Below are 16,210 nucleotides of genomic sequence, written 5' to 3'. Positions count from 1 at the left end.
TTTCCTACACTATTGGTGAGAATGTAAATTGGTATAGCCACTATGGAGAACAGTATGAAGGTTCCTTGGGCTTCCCAGGCGGCTCAGTGGTAAAAAATCCTCCTGCCAATGTAGGAGACGTGCATTTGATCCCTAGGTTGGGAAGATCCCCCTGGAGAAGGAAATGGCAACCCATTCAAACGTTCTTGCCTGGTAAATCCCATGGACAGAGGAGTCTGATAGGCTAGAATCCATGGGGTCATAAAAGAGTTGGACATGACTTAGAGGCTAAACAACAACAACAGTGAAGGTTACTTAAAAAACTAAAAATGCAGTGATCTCACTTTTGGGAATATATCCTGAGAAAACTCTAATTTAAAAAGATGCATGCCCTGCCAATGCTCACTGCAGCACTATTTATAATAGCCAAGACATGGAAGCAACCCAAGTGTCCACTGACAGATGAATGGATAAAGATGATGTGATATATACTACAACAGAATATTACTCAGCCATAAAACAGAATGAAACAACGCCATGTGCAGCAACATGGATGGGCCTAGAGATGATCATACTAAGTGAAGTAAGTTAGACAAATACCATATGATATCACTTAAATGTGGAATCTAAACAAAGGATACAATGCACTTGTTTATAAAACAGATACAGACTCACAGACATAGAAAACAAACTTACGGTTACCAAAGGGGAAAGGAGGGAGGGTAAATCAGGAGTTTGGGATTAACATAGACATACTACTATATATAAAATACATAACCAATATGGACCTACTGTACAGCACAGAGAACTCTACACGATATTGAATAATAACCTATAATGGAAAAGAATCTAAAATATTTATATGTATACCTCCCACATATATATACATATTCAAGAAACTAACACAACATTGTAAATCAATTGTATTTCAATAAAAATGAAAAATATAACAGAAAATATAATTAAAATTATTATCACAAACACTTGATTACATAATGACATCTATTACAAATGTTCTAACTGTTGTAACTGTTGCTTCCTGACCTGCATATAGGTTTCTCAGGAGGCAGATTAGGTGGCCTGGTATTCCTATCTCTTTAAGAATTTTCCACAGTTTATTGTGATCCACACAGTCAAAGGCTTTGACATAGTCAATAAAGCAGAAATAGATGTTTTTCTGGAACTCTCTTGCTTTTTTGATGATCCAGCGGATGCTAGCAATTTGATCTCTGGTTCCCCTGCCTTTTCTAAAACCAGCTTGAACATCTGGAAGTTCATGGTTCACATATTGCTGAAGCCAGGCTTGGAGAATTTTGATTACTTTACTAGTGTGTGAGATGAGTGCAATTGTGCAGTAGTTTGAGCATTCTTTGGCATTGCCTTTCTTTGGGATTGGAATGAAAACTGACCTTTTCCAGTCCTGTAGCCACTGCTGAGTTTTCCACATTTGCTGGCATATTGAGTGCGGCACTTTCACAGCATCATCTTTCAGGATTTGAAACAGCTCAACTGGAATTCCATCACCTCCACTAGCTTTGTTAATAGTGATGCTTCCTAAGGCCCACTTGACTTCACATTCCAGGATGTCTGGCTCTAGGTGAATGATCACACCATTGTGATTATCTGGGTCATGAAGATCTTTTATGTACAGTTCTTCTGTGTATTCTTGCCACCTCTTCTTAATATTTTCTGCTTCTGTTAGGTCCAGACCATTTCTGTCCTTTATCAAGCCCATCTTTGCATGAAATGTTCCCTTGGTATCTCTACTTTTCTTGAAGAGATCTCTGGTCTTTCCCATTTGTTCCTTTCCTCTATTTCTTTGCATTGATTGCTGAAGAAGGTTTTCTTATCTCTCCTTGGTATTCTTTGGAACTCTGCATTCAGATGCTTATATCTTTCCTTTTCTCCTTTGCTTTTCACCTTTCTTCTTTTCACAGCTATTTGTAAGGCCTCCCCAGACAGCCATTTTGCTTTTTTTGCATTTCTTTTCCATGGGGATGGGCTTGATCCCTGTATAGGAAGCATTACTATAAACACAGCTAGTGGAGGTGATGGAATTCCAGCTGAGCTATTTCAAGTCCTAAGAGATGATGCTGTGAAAGTGCTGCACTCAATACACCAGCAAGTTTGGAAAACTCAGCAGTGGCCACAGGACTAGAAAAGGTCAGTTTTCCTTCCAACCCAAGAAAGGCAATGCCAAAGAATATTCAAACTACTGCACAATTGCACTCATCTTACATGCTAGCAAAGTAATGCTCAAAATTCTCCAAGCTAGGCTTCAATAGTACGTGAACCAAGAACTTCCAGATGTTCAAGCTGGAAAGGCAGAGGAACCAGAGATCAAAATGCAAACATCCACTGCATCATAGAAAAAGCAAGATAATTTTAGAAATACATCTATTTCTGCTTCACTGACTAGGCTAAAGACTTTGACTGTGGAATAAACTGTAGAAAATTCTTAAAGAGATGGGAATACCAGACCACCTCACCTCCCTCCTGAGAAATCTGTATGCAGGTCAAGAAGCAACAGGTAGACCTGGACATGGAACAACAGACTGGTTCCAAATTGGGAAAGGAATACATCAAGGTTCTATATTGTCACCCTGCTTATTTAACTTCTATGCAGAACACATTATGTGAAATGGTGGGCTCGATGAATCACAAGCTGGAATCAAGACTGTCAGGAGAAATATCAATAACCTCAGATATGTAGATGACACCACCTTTATGGCAGAAAGCGAAGATGAGCTAGAGTCTCTTGAAGGTGAAAGAGTAGAGTGAAAAAGTTGGCTTAAAATTCAACTTTCAAAAAATGAAGATCATGGCAGCTGGTCCCATCACTTCATGGCAAATAGATGGGGAAACAATGGAAACAGTGGCAGACTTTATTTTCTTGAGCTCCAAAATCACTGCAGATGGTGACTGCACCCGTGAAATTAAAAGATGCTTGCTCCTTGGAGAAAAGCTGTGACAAACTTAGACAGCACATTAAAAAGCAGAGACATTACTTTGCCAACAAAGGTCTGTCTAGTCAAAGCTATGGTTTTTCCAGTAATCATGTATGGATGTGAGAGTGGTGTTGGAGAAGACTCTTGAGAGTCCCTTGGACAGCAAGTAGATCCAACCAGTCAATCATAAAGAAAATCAATCCTGAATATTCACTGGAAGGACTGATGCTGAAGCTCCAATACTTTGGCCATCTGATGAGAAGAACTGATCATTGGAAAAGACACTGATGCTGGGAAAGATTGAAGGCAAGGGATGACAGAGGATGAGTTGGTTGGATGGCATCACTGACTCAATGGACATGAGTTTGAGCAAGCTCTGGGAGATGGTAAAGGACAGGGAAGCCTGGCATGCTGCAGCACATGGGGTTGCAAAGAGTCAAACATAACTGAGCAACTGAACAACAAATGGATTGCAGAAAACAGTAAAACTGTAACAAAATCTAAATTCTTCAGCCTAATTTCAGTTTAAACATTCAGTGAGTAGATATAAATTCCATCACTATTAGTTAACTCTTCTTTTTTTAAAGGACAGAACATAAATTATATTATCCTCTATTCTGATCATTTGTAATGATTTGTCATTACAAATCTTATCTGAGTTACTTAATTTCACTTTTCCCCACATACTGAAGGGGGCATGCATATGAGGAAAAACACAGAGTGGGGAGGAACCACTTGAAAACCTAGCAGAAAAACATGCCAAGCTCACAGAAAGCCAGGTATAGTTCATCTTACTATCAGCCAGAATTTTAAAAAACCCTATAATAAACAAGGCATAAGGAAGACTACTCACAAGGATATTGACTTAGTAATGGGGCAAAATTATGCTCTCAAATTATGCTGCCTGGTCTCACTTAACAAACCTTAAAAGCAAGCCTTGAAAATATCAGACTGTTTCAGTGTTATCTAGCTGCATCTCAAAATGAAGCTCATGAATATTTTGTTATTGTTGTTTTTTTGGTAAGTCGTGTCTGACTCTTTTGCAACCCATGGACTGTAGCCTGCCAGGCTCCTCTGTCCATGGGATTTCCCAGGCAAGAATGGGTTGGTATTTCTTTCTCCAGGGGATCTTTCCAACCCAGCAACTGAACCCATGTCTCCTGCATTGGCAGGCTTGTTCATTACCACTGAGCCACCTGGGAATCCCCAACAATATTTACAAGGACATAAAATATCCAATATGCAACAAATTAATTCACAATGACTGAAATCTATTAAAAAACATCAGTAAAGCAAGAGGAAAAGAACAATCATAATGAGGAGAAAAATCATTCAATCAAAATGGACAAAGAACTAGAATAAATGTTTCTATTACCAGGCAAAGATGTCAAAATGCTTTTTTATATCTGTATTACATATGTTCAAAAAGCTAAGAAATGACTGAATAAGTTATGTAGAGAAAGAGCAGACTGAAAAAAAAAGAACCAAAAAATCTTTCTAGTGATGGAAAATACAATATTTGAGTCAAAAAATACAATGAATAGGATTAAGAGCAGATCAGATATTGCAGAAGAAAAGGTTAATAAATGTGATAATGCAGCAACTCATTAAGACATTTATTCAAAAATTAACCTGTGAGGCTTTACTTTACTTAAATATTCAATTCCTTCTTCTCCTGACCACTTAACTCCATGTCCCTGCTTAAGCTGTTTTTTTTCTTTAGTACTTACCCCTACCTAACATACCACATAGTATATTGATCTTTATTTTTTATCTCTCACTAAATGTAAGTTGAATGAGGGTAGAGATTATGCCTTCTCTTTCCATCAATGCACCCAGGGCCTAGGAAAATGCCTGGTACAATCACATATTTATAGAAGAAAGAATGAAATATATAATAAAGATAACTAAAAGAGACAGATTAAAAGATTAGTCACAAGATTAAATAATTTCTTAAGAAATTTTTAATAAATATGTAATAATGAGAAAATCAGTTAATCTTCCTGGGGGGTGTGTGTGTGTGTGTGTGTATATGTGTGTGTGCACATATATACATTTAGCCTTCATATTAAATGGTGAATACTGAAAAAATATTAAACTTAAAAATGTTTAACTAATATTAATACCTAAACTTTGACAACCATTATGAAAACAGTAATTAGAAGTAAAATGAAGCACATTCTAACAGATACTGAAAAGTAATAATCCAAGCAGAATACATTTCTTTAATATAATATATAACAACTCTTAGTGTTCACTAACACCAGTCACCTCTTACCAACTGAAGTAAAGTAAATAAATAGGTGATATACTCTGTGAGATTGAATGCCTGTTATTTTTTCCTTCTATATGTCTCCCTATTAAAATTTTAACTGATATTTTCATCTTAAATAATTTCTTATCATATTGGTATATGTTCATAATACAGTGTAATCCACAAAAAGACGCCATACAGAATAGTACAGTGGTTTAGGCTTTAATTTTAAAAATAACAAATAATGAAATATTTTCTTACAAGTAAAAAAAAAATATATATATATATAATTAGTCTTAATTAAGTTGGAGATATTACCAGCCCTTTCCTGATTTAAAGTTGGAAGCAAACCGAATAAAAAGAAATTTACATCCTTTAATTATTTTCTCCAGATCATAAAATTGTATATTATTGATTTGGTTTAGTGCTAGCCTGCTAAAAAGAGTCAGCTGAGTAAATACTGCCCCCTAGCAATATCAAGAAAGAATAGCAATATGTACCATTTCATGAGATCTTTCTACATGGTCTGGTAATGTTAGAAACATCAATAGGAAAAACAAAGGCAGGGACTCATTAATTTGATTTTCAAGAGCATAAATTATGGCTCAAAAACTTCCAAATGTATAAGATATAAAATATTAAAAAAGGAAACATTTCTTAAAACTCTAGATGAATCTTTTGTCAAATTTATTTATTTACATACATACTGTGTTCTCTCACCTCTCTATATATACATATATAGTAATAATAAAAATTATTAATACAAAAGAGAATACCTTCTAATTGACTTTTATCTTTTTATGAGCATATTTTCTCTTTACCTCAAGTCAGAAGCACTTTTATATCTAAGTTAATGTCAGCCACCTCTGTAAAATGTAAGTTGAGTATCTTGCAATGATTCTGTGTAATAGGGAAATGTACATCTAGCTATTCAAATAAAGGATTACTGAAAAACAGCAGATTTTCAAAGCATCAGAGTAGACCATATATTTTCCTGAAACTATGAACTTTGTGAGCTGGTAGCTACAAATCTCTTTAAACCTTCAGGATTGTTGTGAAGATTAGTTAAAGGCTTTAAAACACCTGGCAGAAGATGTCAGTATATCAGATGTCAGTATACGAAGTACAATTATTCTTCTTCATAACAGCCCAGAAGCTTCTACAATAGGAAAGTATTTCAACAAAATACTTTTGTTGAAGTACTGTGACGCAAAATTCTGAGTCAAACTTATGAAATCATCTTACAAAAGCTACATATGTTCTGGAACCGGGAGACAGGAGCAGAAGGTAAAGAGAAAAGAATCCTGGGCACTGGGAACTGTACACTTGTTTCACAGGTTGAGGTAGACTCAGTTAAAGCAAGGCACAGACAACGAATGCTAAAGTAGTTACAGTTCTGCTAGCTCTCAAAATCTATATTCCTTAATCCCATGTCAGCTACTCTGAGGTCACAAAATTTTAAATATCCTTACATAAAATCTTTCCTCTCAACTTTCCAAATTCTAGAAGATACTTTATTTTGTCTGTATCTGACTGCTATTGCCTTCTTAACCATGTACAGAATATCTGTTGAAACAAAGAAAAATTCTTAAAAATCAAGAATATGTTTCATAAAAGAGTTTAGTGTTCCAAAGTGCTTTTCATTTTCAAAAGACTATTAGCATTCTCAAAAATGAACAAATATGATGGGTTAAGCTAAATCAGGATAAATTAGGTGGAATGGGAAAGGGTTGAACATAAATTTTAAAAACACATAATACAGGTAAGTGAAGTTGCTCAGTTACGTCCAACTCTTTGCAACTCCATGGAATTCTCCGGGCTAGAATACTGGAGTGGGTAGCCTTTCCCTTCTCCAGGGGATCTTCCCAATCCAGGGATCAAACCCAGGTCTCCTACATTGCTGGCAGATTCTTTGCCAACTGAGCTATCAGGGAAGGCCAAGACAGGTAAAAGCAGTAATAAATAGTTCTCCTTATGTAACAGTACTCTTGGTCTTCTATCTTCTTAGCATCTTGGGGAAAAATTCTTATGTACAAAATCTGCCTTCATGTCCTAACCAGCAACAATGGGACAACAGGCAGGAGGTGAGAATTATAAATCTATATGAAAACAGTGATATACAAAGCAATTCTCTAGAATATTTTAAACAGAAAACACATTATTTTGTGATATTTTCGTGAGCCAGTAACCCTGAGGCAAAAGATAATTTGTTTCTATTTTTTATCTTAAGAAACAGCCAATAAATATTGCATTCTTTTTTAAAAATAATTCTTATCAGAGCATAGTTGCTTTACAATGCTGTGTTAGTTTCGCCTGTGCAGCAAAGTGAATCAGTTATACATATACATATATCCACTCTTTTTTTTGATTTCCTTCTCATTTAGGTCACCACAGATCACTGAGTAGAGTTCCTTATGCTATACAGTAGGCTCTCATTAGTTATCTGTTTTACACATAGTAGTAAATACTCCATTCTTATAGATAAAACAAAGCAGTATGGAACACAGTGTCTGGCATATTAATGACTGTAGAGAATCAACACCATCAAGATTCTTGCTAGTGTTTGAAGTCAAGCTTATTGAACTTGAATTTCCAAGATATATGCTCCCTCTCTTCTTACAATCATAAATTTTATCTACATCTAATTTTTTAAAGTGAAGTTGCTCAGTCCTTCTGACTTTTGTGACCCCACTGACTGTAGCCTACCAGGACCCTCCGGCCATGGAATTCTCTAGGCAAGAGTACTGGAGTGGGTTGCCATTCCCTTCCTCAAGGGATCTTTCCGACCCAGGGATCGAACCCAGGTCTCTTGCATTGCAGGTAGATTCTTTACCATCTGAGCAATGAGGGAAGCCCTGATTTTTTGATCTACATCTAAATTACCTGGCATTCTCTGACAGATTATTGATGGTAGATCCACCAATGATGATGTAAGCCCCCACTCCCTTTCAAAAAATTACCCTGGTAATTTGGTTTCAGACTTGAAGCTTATTGGAAAATTTAACTGTTCTTTCTTTATTTAACATGTGCTTACGTTACATCAGGGCTTCCCTGGTACCTCAGTGGTAGAGAATCCACTTGCCAATGCAAGAGATGTGGGTTTGATCCCTGGGTTGGGAAGATCCCTGGGAGAAGGAAATGACAACCCAATCAAGTATTCTTGCCTGGGACATCCCATGGACAGAGGAGTCCGATAGGCTACAGTCCATGGGGTCATAAAAGAGTTGGATAGGACTCAGCGACTAAACAACAACATTTTACATCACCATTTTTATAAAGCAGTTTCATAGAAGGGTGGTACAGTACTAAATAGCTCAGTTGGTAAAGAATCTGCCTGCAATGCAGGAGACCCCGGTTTGATCCCAGGGTCAGGAAGATCCACTGCAGAAGGGATGGATAGGCTACCCACTCCAGTGTTCTTGGGCTTCCTTTGTGGCTCAGTTGGTAAAGAATCCTCCTGTAATGTGGGAGACCTGGGTTCGATCCCTGGGTTCGGAATATCCCCTGGAGAAGGGAAAGGCTACCCACTCCAGTATTCTGGCCTGCAGAATTCTATGGACTATATAGTCCACGGGCTCACAAAGAGTCGGACACGACTGAGTGACTTTCACTTCACTTCACAGTACTAAAATACATCATTATTATTACCATCTTTCATTTTTTGTACTATGTCATCCAAAGTGTTACATCATCTTTTAAGAAGATACAATAAATATATAGAGGTATCATTACAGTCTGTTCTGATTTTTCTTCCAGTTTTATTGAGATATAATTGACATACAGTGCTCTAAAAATTTAAAGTGTAGATTAGCTGTTCTTCAGCAAAGTTAAGAGTCCTGTCAATGTTTTGTTCTAATTGTATCTGACTGTGCAAGTACAAGAAGAACCAGAAATAAGCTAGAGCCTGTAAGATGTGTATTTGAAATCTAGAATCAATATTTACAGGATAGATATGCTCCAGGTTCATGCATGACAGACAAGGAGTAAGTGAAAAGGACACCATACATTTCACATACATACACTTTCAATATATGGAATAAAATTTGGGGTTTGTTATGTTTAAATGCTTCCTAAAATTTTTAATATTTTGTTTTTATTATATCTTTATGCTACATCTATAAATTATTCAAAAAAATAACTTAAACATACAAAAATAATTTAAAAGATCCATTGGACCCAGATGTTAAATGGTTAACTTGTTTTCCCTGTATACCAAAGGTTATATTAGTTATATTTTTTGCAAGTAATGATTTCCATAATACTAAAAAATAAATAACTGCATAAATATACCTTTCTCTATTAATTATTACTTGACTCATAATACAAAGCCAAAAAACTATAAAATAGAAATCAATAACAAAATCACTTGGGCAATTCAACGGTTCTGAAATCCACATTTATTATTTTTGGAAAAGATTAGCTATACATCCAAAGTAGGTTTCAATTATCTCACTGAGTATTTAAAACAAAAAAAAAACTTTCTAAAAATTTCAAATAATTAATTTTAAGTAAAAGACTACAAAACATGCTATGCAGCACTTTCTGGGAGATAGAAAAGTACCTTAAAAATTCAGCAAATAAAAAATGTTAAAATCTAAGATGGAGAAGCAATCTTATCAACTCAAAAAGAAAGTCTTTGCTGTTGTCAGTATCATTATTTACTCCAGCAAAGTGTTTGCTAACTGAAACAGTAAAATACTATATCCATTATACTTTATAATAGAATGCTTTTCTAAACATAGCTCCTATTAATATCACCAAAGAAACAGTGCAACATGATCAAACTCTAATAAATAAAACAAGAAAACTAATAATGGCTAACTCCTTAAAATTTACTGTGTACTTAGAACTGTGTTGAACCGTTCATACATATTATCTCATTTAATCTTCACAATAATCTTAAGACATAAGATTTATTATAATCAACATTAAAGAGGACTATGGATAAAAGAAACTAACTTAACTGTTTAGCTACTAAGTTGAAGAGTCAGGATTAGAACTCTGTCCCATTTCACACCTGTGTCTGCGTGCTTATTCTCAAAATGTGTTCATAGACTCCTGGGGATCTTTAAGAGCCAGGGCCCCAAAGTTCAAAACTATGTCTATAACAATACTAAGATGTTTTTGCTCCTTTTTCTTTTTTTATTATGTTCACACTTGTGCTAATGGTACAAAAACCATTGGTGGATAAAACTGCTGGCACAATATCACAAATCAAAGTAGGGGCACTAAAGTATAAAAGTCATAATCTTGTGAAGGTTAAAAATGAAAAATGATTAATTTTGTGAAATATTTTTTAAAATGTTCCATGAGACAAAATGGGAAGTAGGTATAAAGCACTTGTACTGTGTACTGAAGTAAAACATTGTCTTGAAAGAACCTCCCTGATGGTCTAGTGGTAAACCTACTTCCAATGCAGGGGTTTCAGGTTCAATCCCTGGTTGGGGAACTTAAGAGCCCACATTCCACGTGGCTCAGCCAGAAAGAAAAAAAAACGTTGCCTGGAAGAAAAAGCACTTGGGCAATAGTTTGAGCTATGAACCATTGTAGGTGACTTTTTCAAGAAATGCCAAGTTTAATGTTATATTGGAAAAATAAAATAAAAACAATGATTTTTTTCATGCTTGGATATTTGGTGGACATTTCTCAAAAAAGAAGTGAGCCTGTCACTTCAATAAAAAATTCTAGCTGTCAGGTGAAGATTAGAATTTTGGAAAATTGTATCTGTCAGTGTGAGCTTGGCAGCTTCTCAATACTTAATGAATTTCTGGATGAGATCAGTGGTGATATTAATGAATGTGATTTTTTGATATATATAACTAAATGTTTCATAGTTGAAAGATCTGAATAATTCAATGCACTGATATTTTTTAAATGACCAATTACAACATCAGAAAATCACATATGGGTAAAAGAGCCATTCAAAGTGTTAAGACAGACTGATATATTTGAATATAAAAGAATATGAAAAGTTCAGTGACATAGTTTTAGACTGTATATTGCAATTAAGCATTAAGAAACTACCTTTTGCAATTATGTCTGTGTAGGGCCAACAGATTTTCTTTATGTACTTCAACCAGAACAATGAACTGCAACAGGACTGAATTTAGAAGCAGATATGAGAATCTAACTTTCCTCTATTAAGTAGAAGTTGCAAAAATATAAAACAATATTACTCTTCCATTATTTTGTTTTGGAAAACAATTACTTTTCTGAAAAATTTTATTCTGTTAACATATAATGGTTCTGCTATTTTCATTAAAAAATTAATACATAATTTTTAAAATGTCTCAGTAAATACTGAAGATATAACTCTAGCTATAAACTCTTTGAGATACTTGCTAATTTTTAAAAATGTGAAAGGGTCCTGAGACCAACCAAAAAGTTTGAGAACTACTGCATCATATTATACACTTAAAAAAAAAATTGAAGTTTATATGATTTACAATATTGTGCTTGTTTCAGGTGTACAGAGTACTGTTTCAGGTTTGTTTTGTTTTCTGTAGAGTGTATTCTACTATATGTTATTATAAGATATTAGGTGTAATCCCCAGTGCTATGCAGTAAATTCTGTTGCTTATCTCTTTTATGTATAGTTATCAGCCTTCATTAATCTCATACTCTTTAAAATCTGTTCCTCCCTTGCTCCTTCTCTCCCCTTTGGTAAACATACATTTGTTTTTGTCTGTGAGTCTGTTTCTGTTTTGTACATAGATTCATTTATATTATTTTTAGATTCCATATATAAGTGGTATCATACAGCATTTGTCTTTGACTTATTTTACTAAGCATATACTTCCTTTTACTTGTCTCTCAGTCAGTATAAGGATACTTTAGATTGAAAGCAGAGTAAGAACTTAAGAAAAAGGGAAACCTGGTGGATACTTAACTTCTATGTATATGTTCTTAGCAAGAAGATACCAAACATTACTTTGTCATTGCCTATGGGATTAGTAAGTCTTGGGCTCTGTGATATGAGTGCTTTCTGAAAGGTAATTTAACCTCTACTATAAGAGATCTCAATAAGCCCTTTGTATTCAAGGGTTTTAAAGAATCCAAGGGCAGTAGAACGGTTAGGAGTCAAGTCAGGGAAGCTGTAGTTTCCTAGTAGTCAAGTACGGATGTGAGACTGGAGCATGAAGAAGGCCAAGTGCCGTAAAATTGATGCTTTTGAACTGTAGTGCTGGGGAAGACTCTTGAAAGTCTTTGGGTTGCAAGGAGATCAAACCAGTCAATACTAAAGGAAATCAACCCTGAATATTCATTAGAAGGACTGATGCTGAAGCTGAAGCTCCCAACACTTAGGCCACCTGATGTGAAGAGCTGACTCAGTGGAAAAGACCTTGATGCTGGGAAAGACTGAAGGCAGCAGAAGAAGAGGGCTGCAGTGGATGAAAGGTTAGATAGCATCACTGACTCAATGGACATGAATTTGAACAAGTCTGGGAGATAGTGAAGGACAGGAAAGCCTGGCATGCTGCAGTCCATGGGGCTGTGAAGAGTCACGATTTAGCTATTGAACAACAACAACAAGGAAAACACAACAGCCAAAGGATATATCATAGCACTCTAGAATGGTCTAGGACAGGTTGGTGGGGACTCCTATTACGGGATATTCTAAATAAGGTGCAATTTTCTAATTTACCTTGTAACGACTGATGCTGCTGTTGCTAAGTTGCTTCAGTCGTGTCTGACTCTGTGTGACCCCATAGATGGCAGCCCACCAGGCTCCCCAGTCCCTGGGATTCTCCAGGCAAGAATACTGGAGTGGGTCACCATTTCCTTCTCCAAAGCATGCCTGCATGCTAAATTGCTTCAGTCGTGTCGGACTCTGTGTGACCCCATGGACAGCAGCCCACCAGGCTCCTTTGTCCATGGGACTCTCCAGGCAAAAATACTGGAGTGGGTTGCCATTTCCTTCTCCACTTGTAACCACACTAGATAAAAATCTAAAAATAAAAAAAAATTCTAAAAAATTCATTGTCACCAATCTCTGTAGATTAAAATAAAAAATTTCTTTATGCAACAAAAACAACATAAAGGCTAGGAACAAATGATGGAACAAATGAACAAACCAAGCAAATACCCAGGGATCAAACCTAGGTCTCCCACATTGTAGGCAGACCCTTTACCGTCTGAGCCACCAGGGAAGCCCAAATTATATAAATACTTCTGAGAAATATTTTCATAATTTTAGTTACTACAAACTGAGCTAAATAGAAGTTTGGAGAATGACAGTGATAAACTTTTAGGAAAGGAGAAAATCAGCAGTGGTATAAGCACCCATTAAGATTATAGTTAAATGACAATGGTTTTGCCAGCATACTTATCACTGAATTTGTTGACGTTATCTTTAGCAGAGACAGTAGGTTCAAGAGGCACGTATAGTCCTGGAATACGGCCTTTGTCACGTTTCTTACTGTTCACCTGATAACTTTTCATAATTTAGGTTGAATGCTATTCATTGCATTTCAGAAGAAGTTTCCTTATGAATGAAGAAATAGAGGAAAACAACAGAATGGGGGATCTCTTCAAGAAAATTAGAGATATCAAGGGAACATTTCATGCAAAGATGGGCTCGATAAAGGACAGAAATGGTATGGACCTAACAGAAGCAGAAGATATTAAGAAGAGGTGGCAAGAATACACAGAAGAAATATACAAAAAAGATCTTCATGACCCAGATAATCACAATCATGTGATCACCAATCTAGAGCCAGACATCCTGGAAAGCAAAGTTAAGTGGGCCTTAGGAAGCATCACTACAAACAAAGCTAGTGGAGGTGATGATATTCCAGTTGAGCTATTTAAAATCCGAAAAGATGATGCTGTGAAAGTGCTGCACTCAATATGCCAGCAAATTTGGAAAACTCAGCAGTGGCTACAGGACTGGAAAAGGTCAGTTTTCATTCCAATCCCAAAGAAAGGCAATGCCAAAGAATGCTCAAACTACTGCACAATTGTACTCATCTCACAAGCCAGCGAAATAATGCTCAAAATTCTCCAAACCATGCTTCAACAGTAATATGAACTGCGAATTTCCAGATGTTCAAGCTGGATTTAGAAAAGGCAGAGGAACCAGAGAGCCAACACCCACTGGATCACTAAAAAACCAAGAGAGTTCCAGAAAAACATGTACTTCTGCTTTATTGACTATGCCAATGCCTTTGACTGTGTAGACCACAACAAACTCTGGAAAATTTTTAAAGAGATGGGCATACCAGACCACCTGACCTGCCTCTTGAGAAATCTGTATGAGGTCAGGAAGCAACAGTTAGAACTGGACATGGAACAACAGACTGGTTCCAAATAGGAAAAGGAGAACATCAAGGCTGTATATTGTCACTCTGCTTATTTAACTTCTATGCAGAGTACATCATGAGAAACGCTGGGCTGGATGAAGCACAAACTGGAATCAAGATTTACAGGAGAAATATCAATAACTTCAGATATGCAGATGACACCACCCATATGGCAGAAAGTGAAGAACTAAAGAGCCTCTTGATGAAAGTGAAAGAGGAGAGTGAAAAGTTTGGGTTAAAACTCAACATTAAAAGAAAACTAAGATCACAGCATTTGATCCCATCACTTCATGGCAAATAGATGGGGAAACAGTGGAAACAGTGACAGTCTTTATTTTTGGAAGGGTTCCAAAATCACTGCAGATGGTTACTGCAGCCATGAAAGTAAAGACGCTTGCCAGGGTCCAGCCCCAATGGATCCAGGGAATTCGAAGCAGGGATGGAGTTGGCATCCTAGGAAAAAACTTATTTAACTACAGATATATAGAGAGATTAGAAACGGATAGTGTAGTAGGAAATACTGGTGGAGAAAAAGAGGCTGAATAACTTGGTTTACATGGAAAACTAATAAAATCTCGAGACAAGAGGTTTGCACCATCTATGTTAGGCTGCCGGCATCCACTTGAATAGCGGAGGGTGCCCCACCTTGGGCTCCCTCTCGCGTGGATCTTAGAAGCTAGGGCAAGTAAGTAGACTTGGTGAGCCTCCATGCTCCAGATGGGAATTCAGCTGGAAAAGGGGAGAACATGGGGGAACCCAGCATCAGTGCAAGACTCAAGACTTTATTTTCAAAATCAGCTTATATACTCCAAGTTATACATAAAGAAATAATGGAATATGCAGAGTTATGCAGGGGCAGCAGTCCTGACCCTCATTGAGACCAGGCTTTCTTTTTGCATACCTTCCCATATACAGAAGATCTCAGGTGGTTTACATTATCTTCTGGCCAAGAGGCCTGTTAACATTTTTATGGCTCACTTCCTAGATAAATGTCTATCAACCAGAAAACTTTTTCCTTAGAAGTGTTTTTTCTTTACTCTGCATCACCCTCAAAGTACTAAATAAAGTTACATTCCTGTAGAACAAAGGTGCAGTGGGTTATAACAAAGAAAGTACTTAACTCAAAGATCTAATGTTGCTAATGCCAGGGCTACTATCTGTTTTTTCTATATACCAACTATATCTACAAATAAAAGATATGAAAATTTGGTAGCAAGTATTGGCTCAACAAATGAAACCTTTAATCAGTCCTATTCTAATGGTTTTGACTCCTCGGAAGCCCCTACATTCCTAGGATGTTTTAAGCTTCCTATGCCTCTTGCGGCGGTCGGGAGGCCACAAGCAATCACATGTGCAGCTGTAAGAGTCCTGCAGGCAGGCTAGAAAGCCATCAGAGGGGTTTTTGGATTGAAACACTCTTATTATGCCCAGGAGATTTATTATCTAAAAGCTCTAAATTAAATTTTTCCAGAAAAAGGTGGTGGGGAGATAGCCCCCTGTTAATGTCAGAAGAGTAGGTGGAAAGCATAACACAGTAAAGCAGGCAGACTCTGGCTTTTGGGGGTGGATGCTCAGGAAATTCCAGGGGGAACCCCTGAAGCCTGATCATGCACTTGCGTTTTGTCAGGCTTCCTTCCTCATGACCTTTGCCATGGGCGGGATTCCTCACGCTGGCTCCCGGCAGACGCTTGCTCTTGGAAGAAAAGTTATGACCAACCTAGACAGCA

The 16,210-nt window shown here is 36.7% G+C and overlaps 1 protein-coding gene across 4 annotated transcripts in view; it reads right to left on the bottom strand.

The window, feature by feature from the left end:
• The window catches only part of TBCK (TBC1 domain containing kinase), a 218,594-nt gene that overhangs the window by 107,551 nt on the left and 94,833 nt on the right, over nt 1–16,210 (bottom strand). The window lies entirely within an intron of this gene.

This window comes from Budorcas taxicolor, chromosome 6 (assembly GCF_023091745.1).
Source record: "Budorcas taxicolor isolate Tak-1 chromosome 6, Takin1.1, whole genome shotgun sequence".
Lineage (NCBI taxonomy): Eukaryota > Metazoa > Chordata > Mammalia > Artiodactyla > Bovidae > Budorcas > Budorcas taxicolor.
Note: the sequence above shows the minus strand (reverse complement) of the source record. Positions and strands in the feature narration are given on the sequence as shown.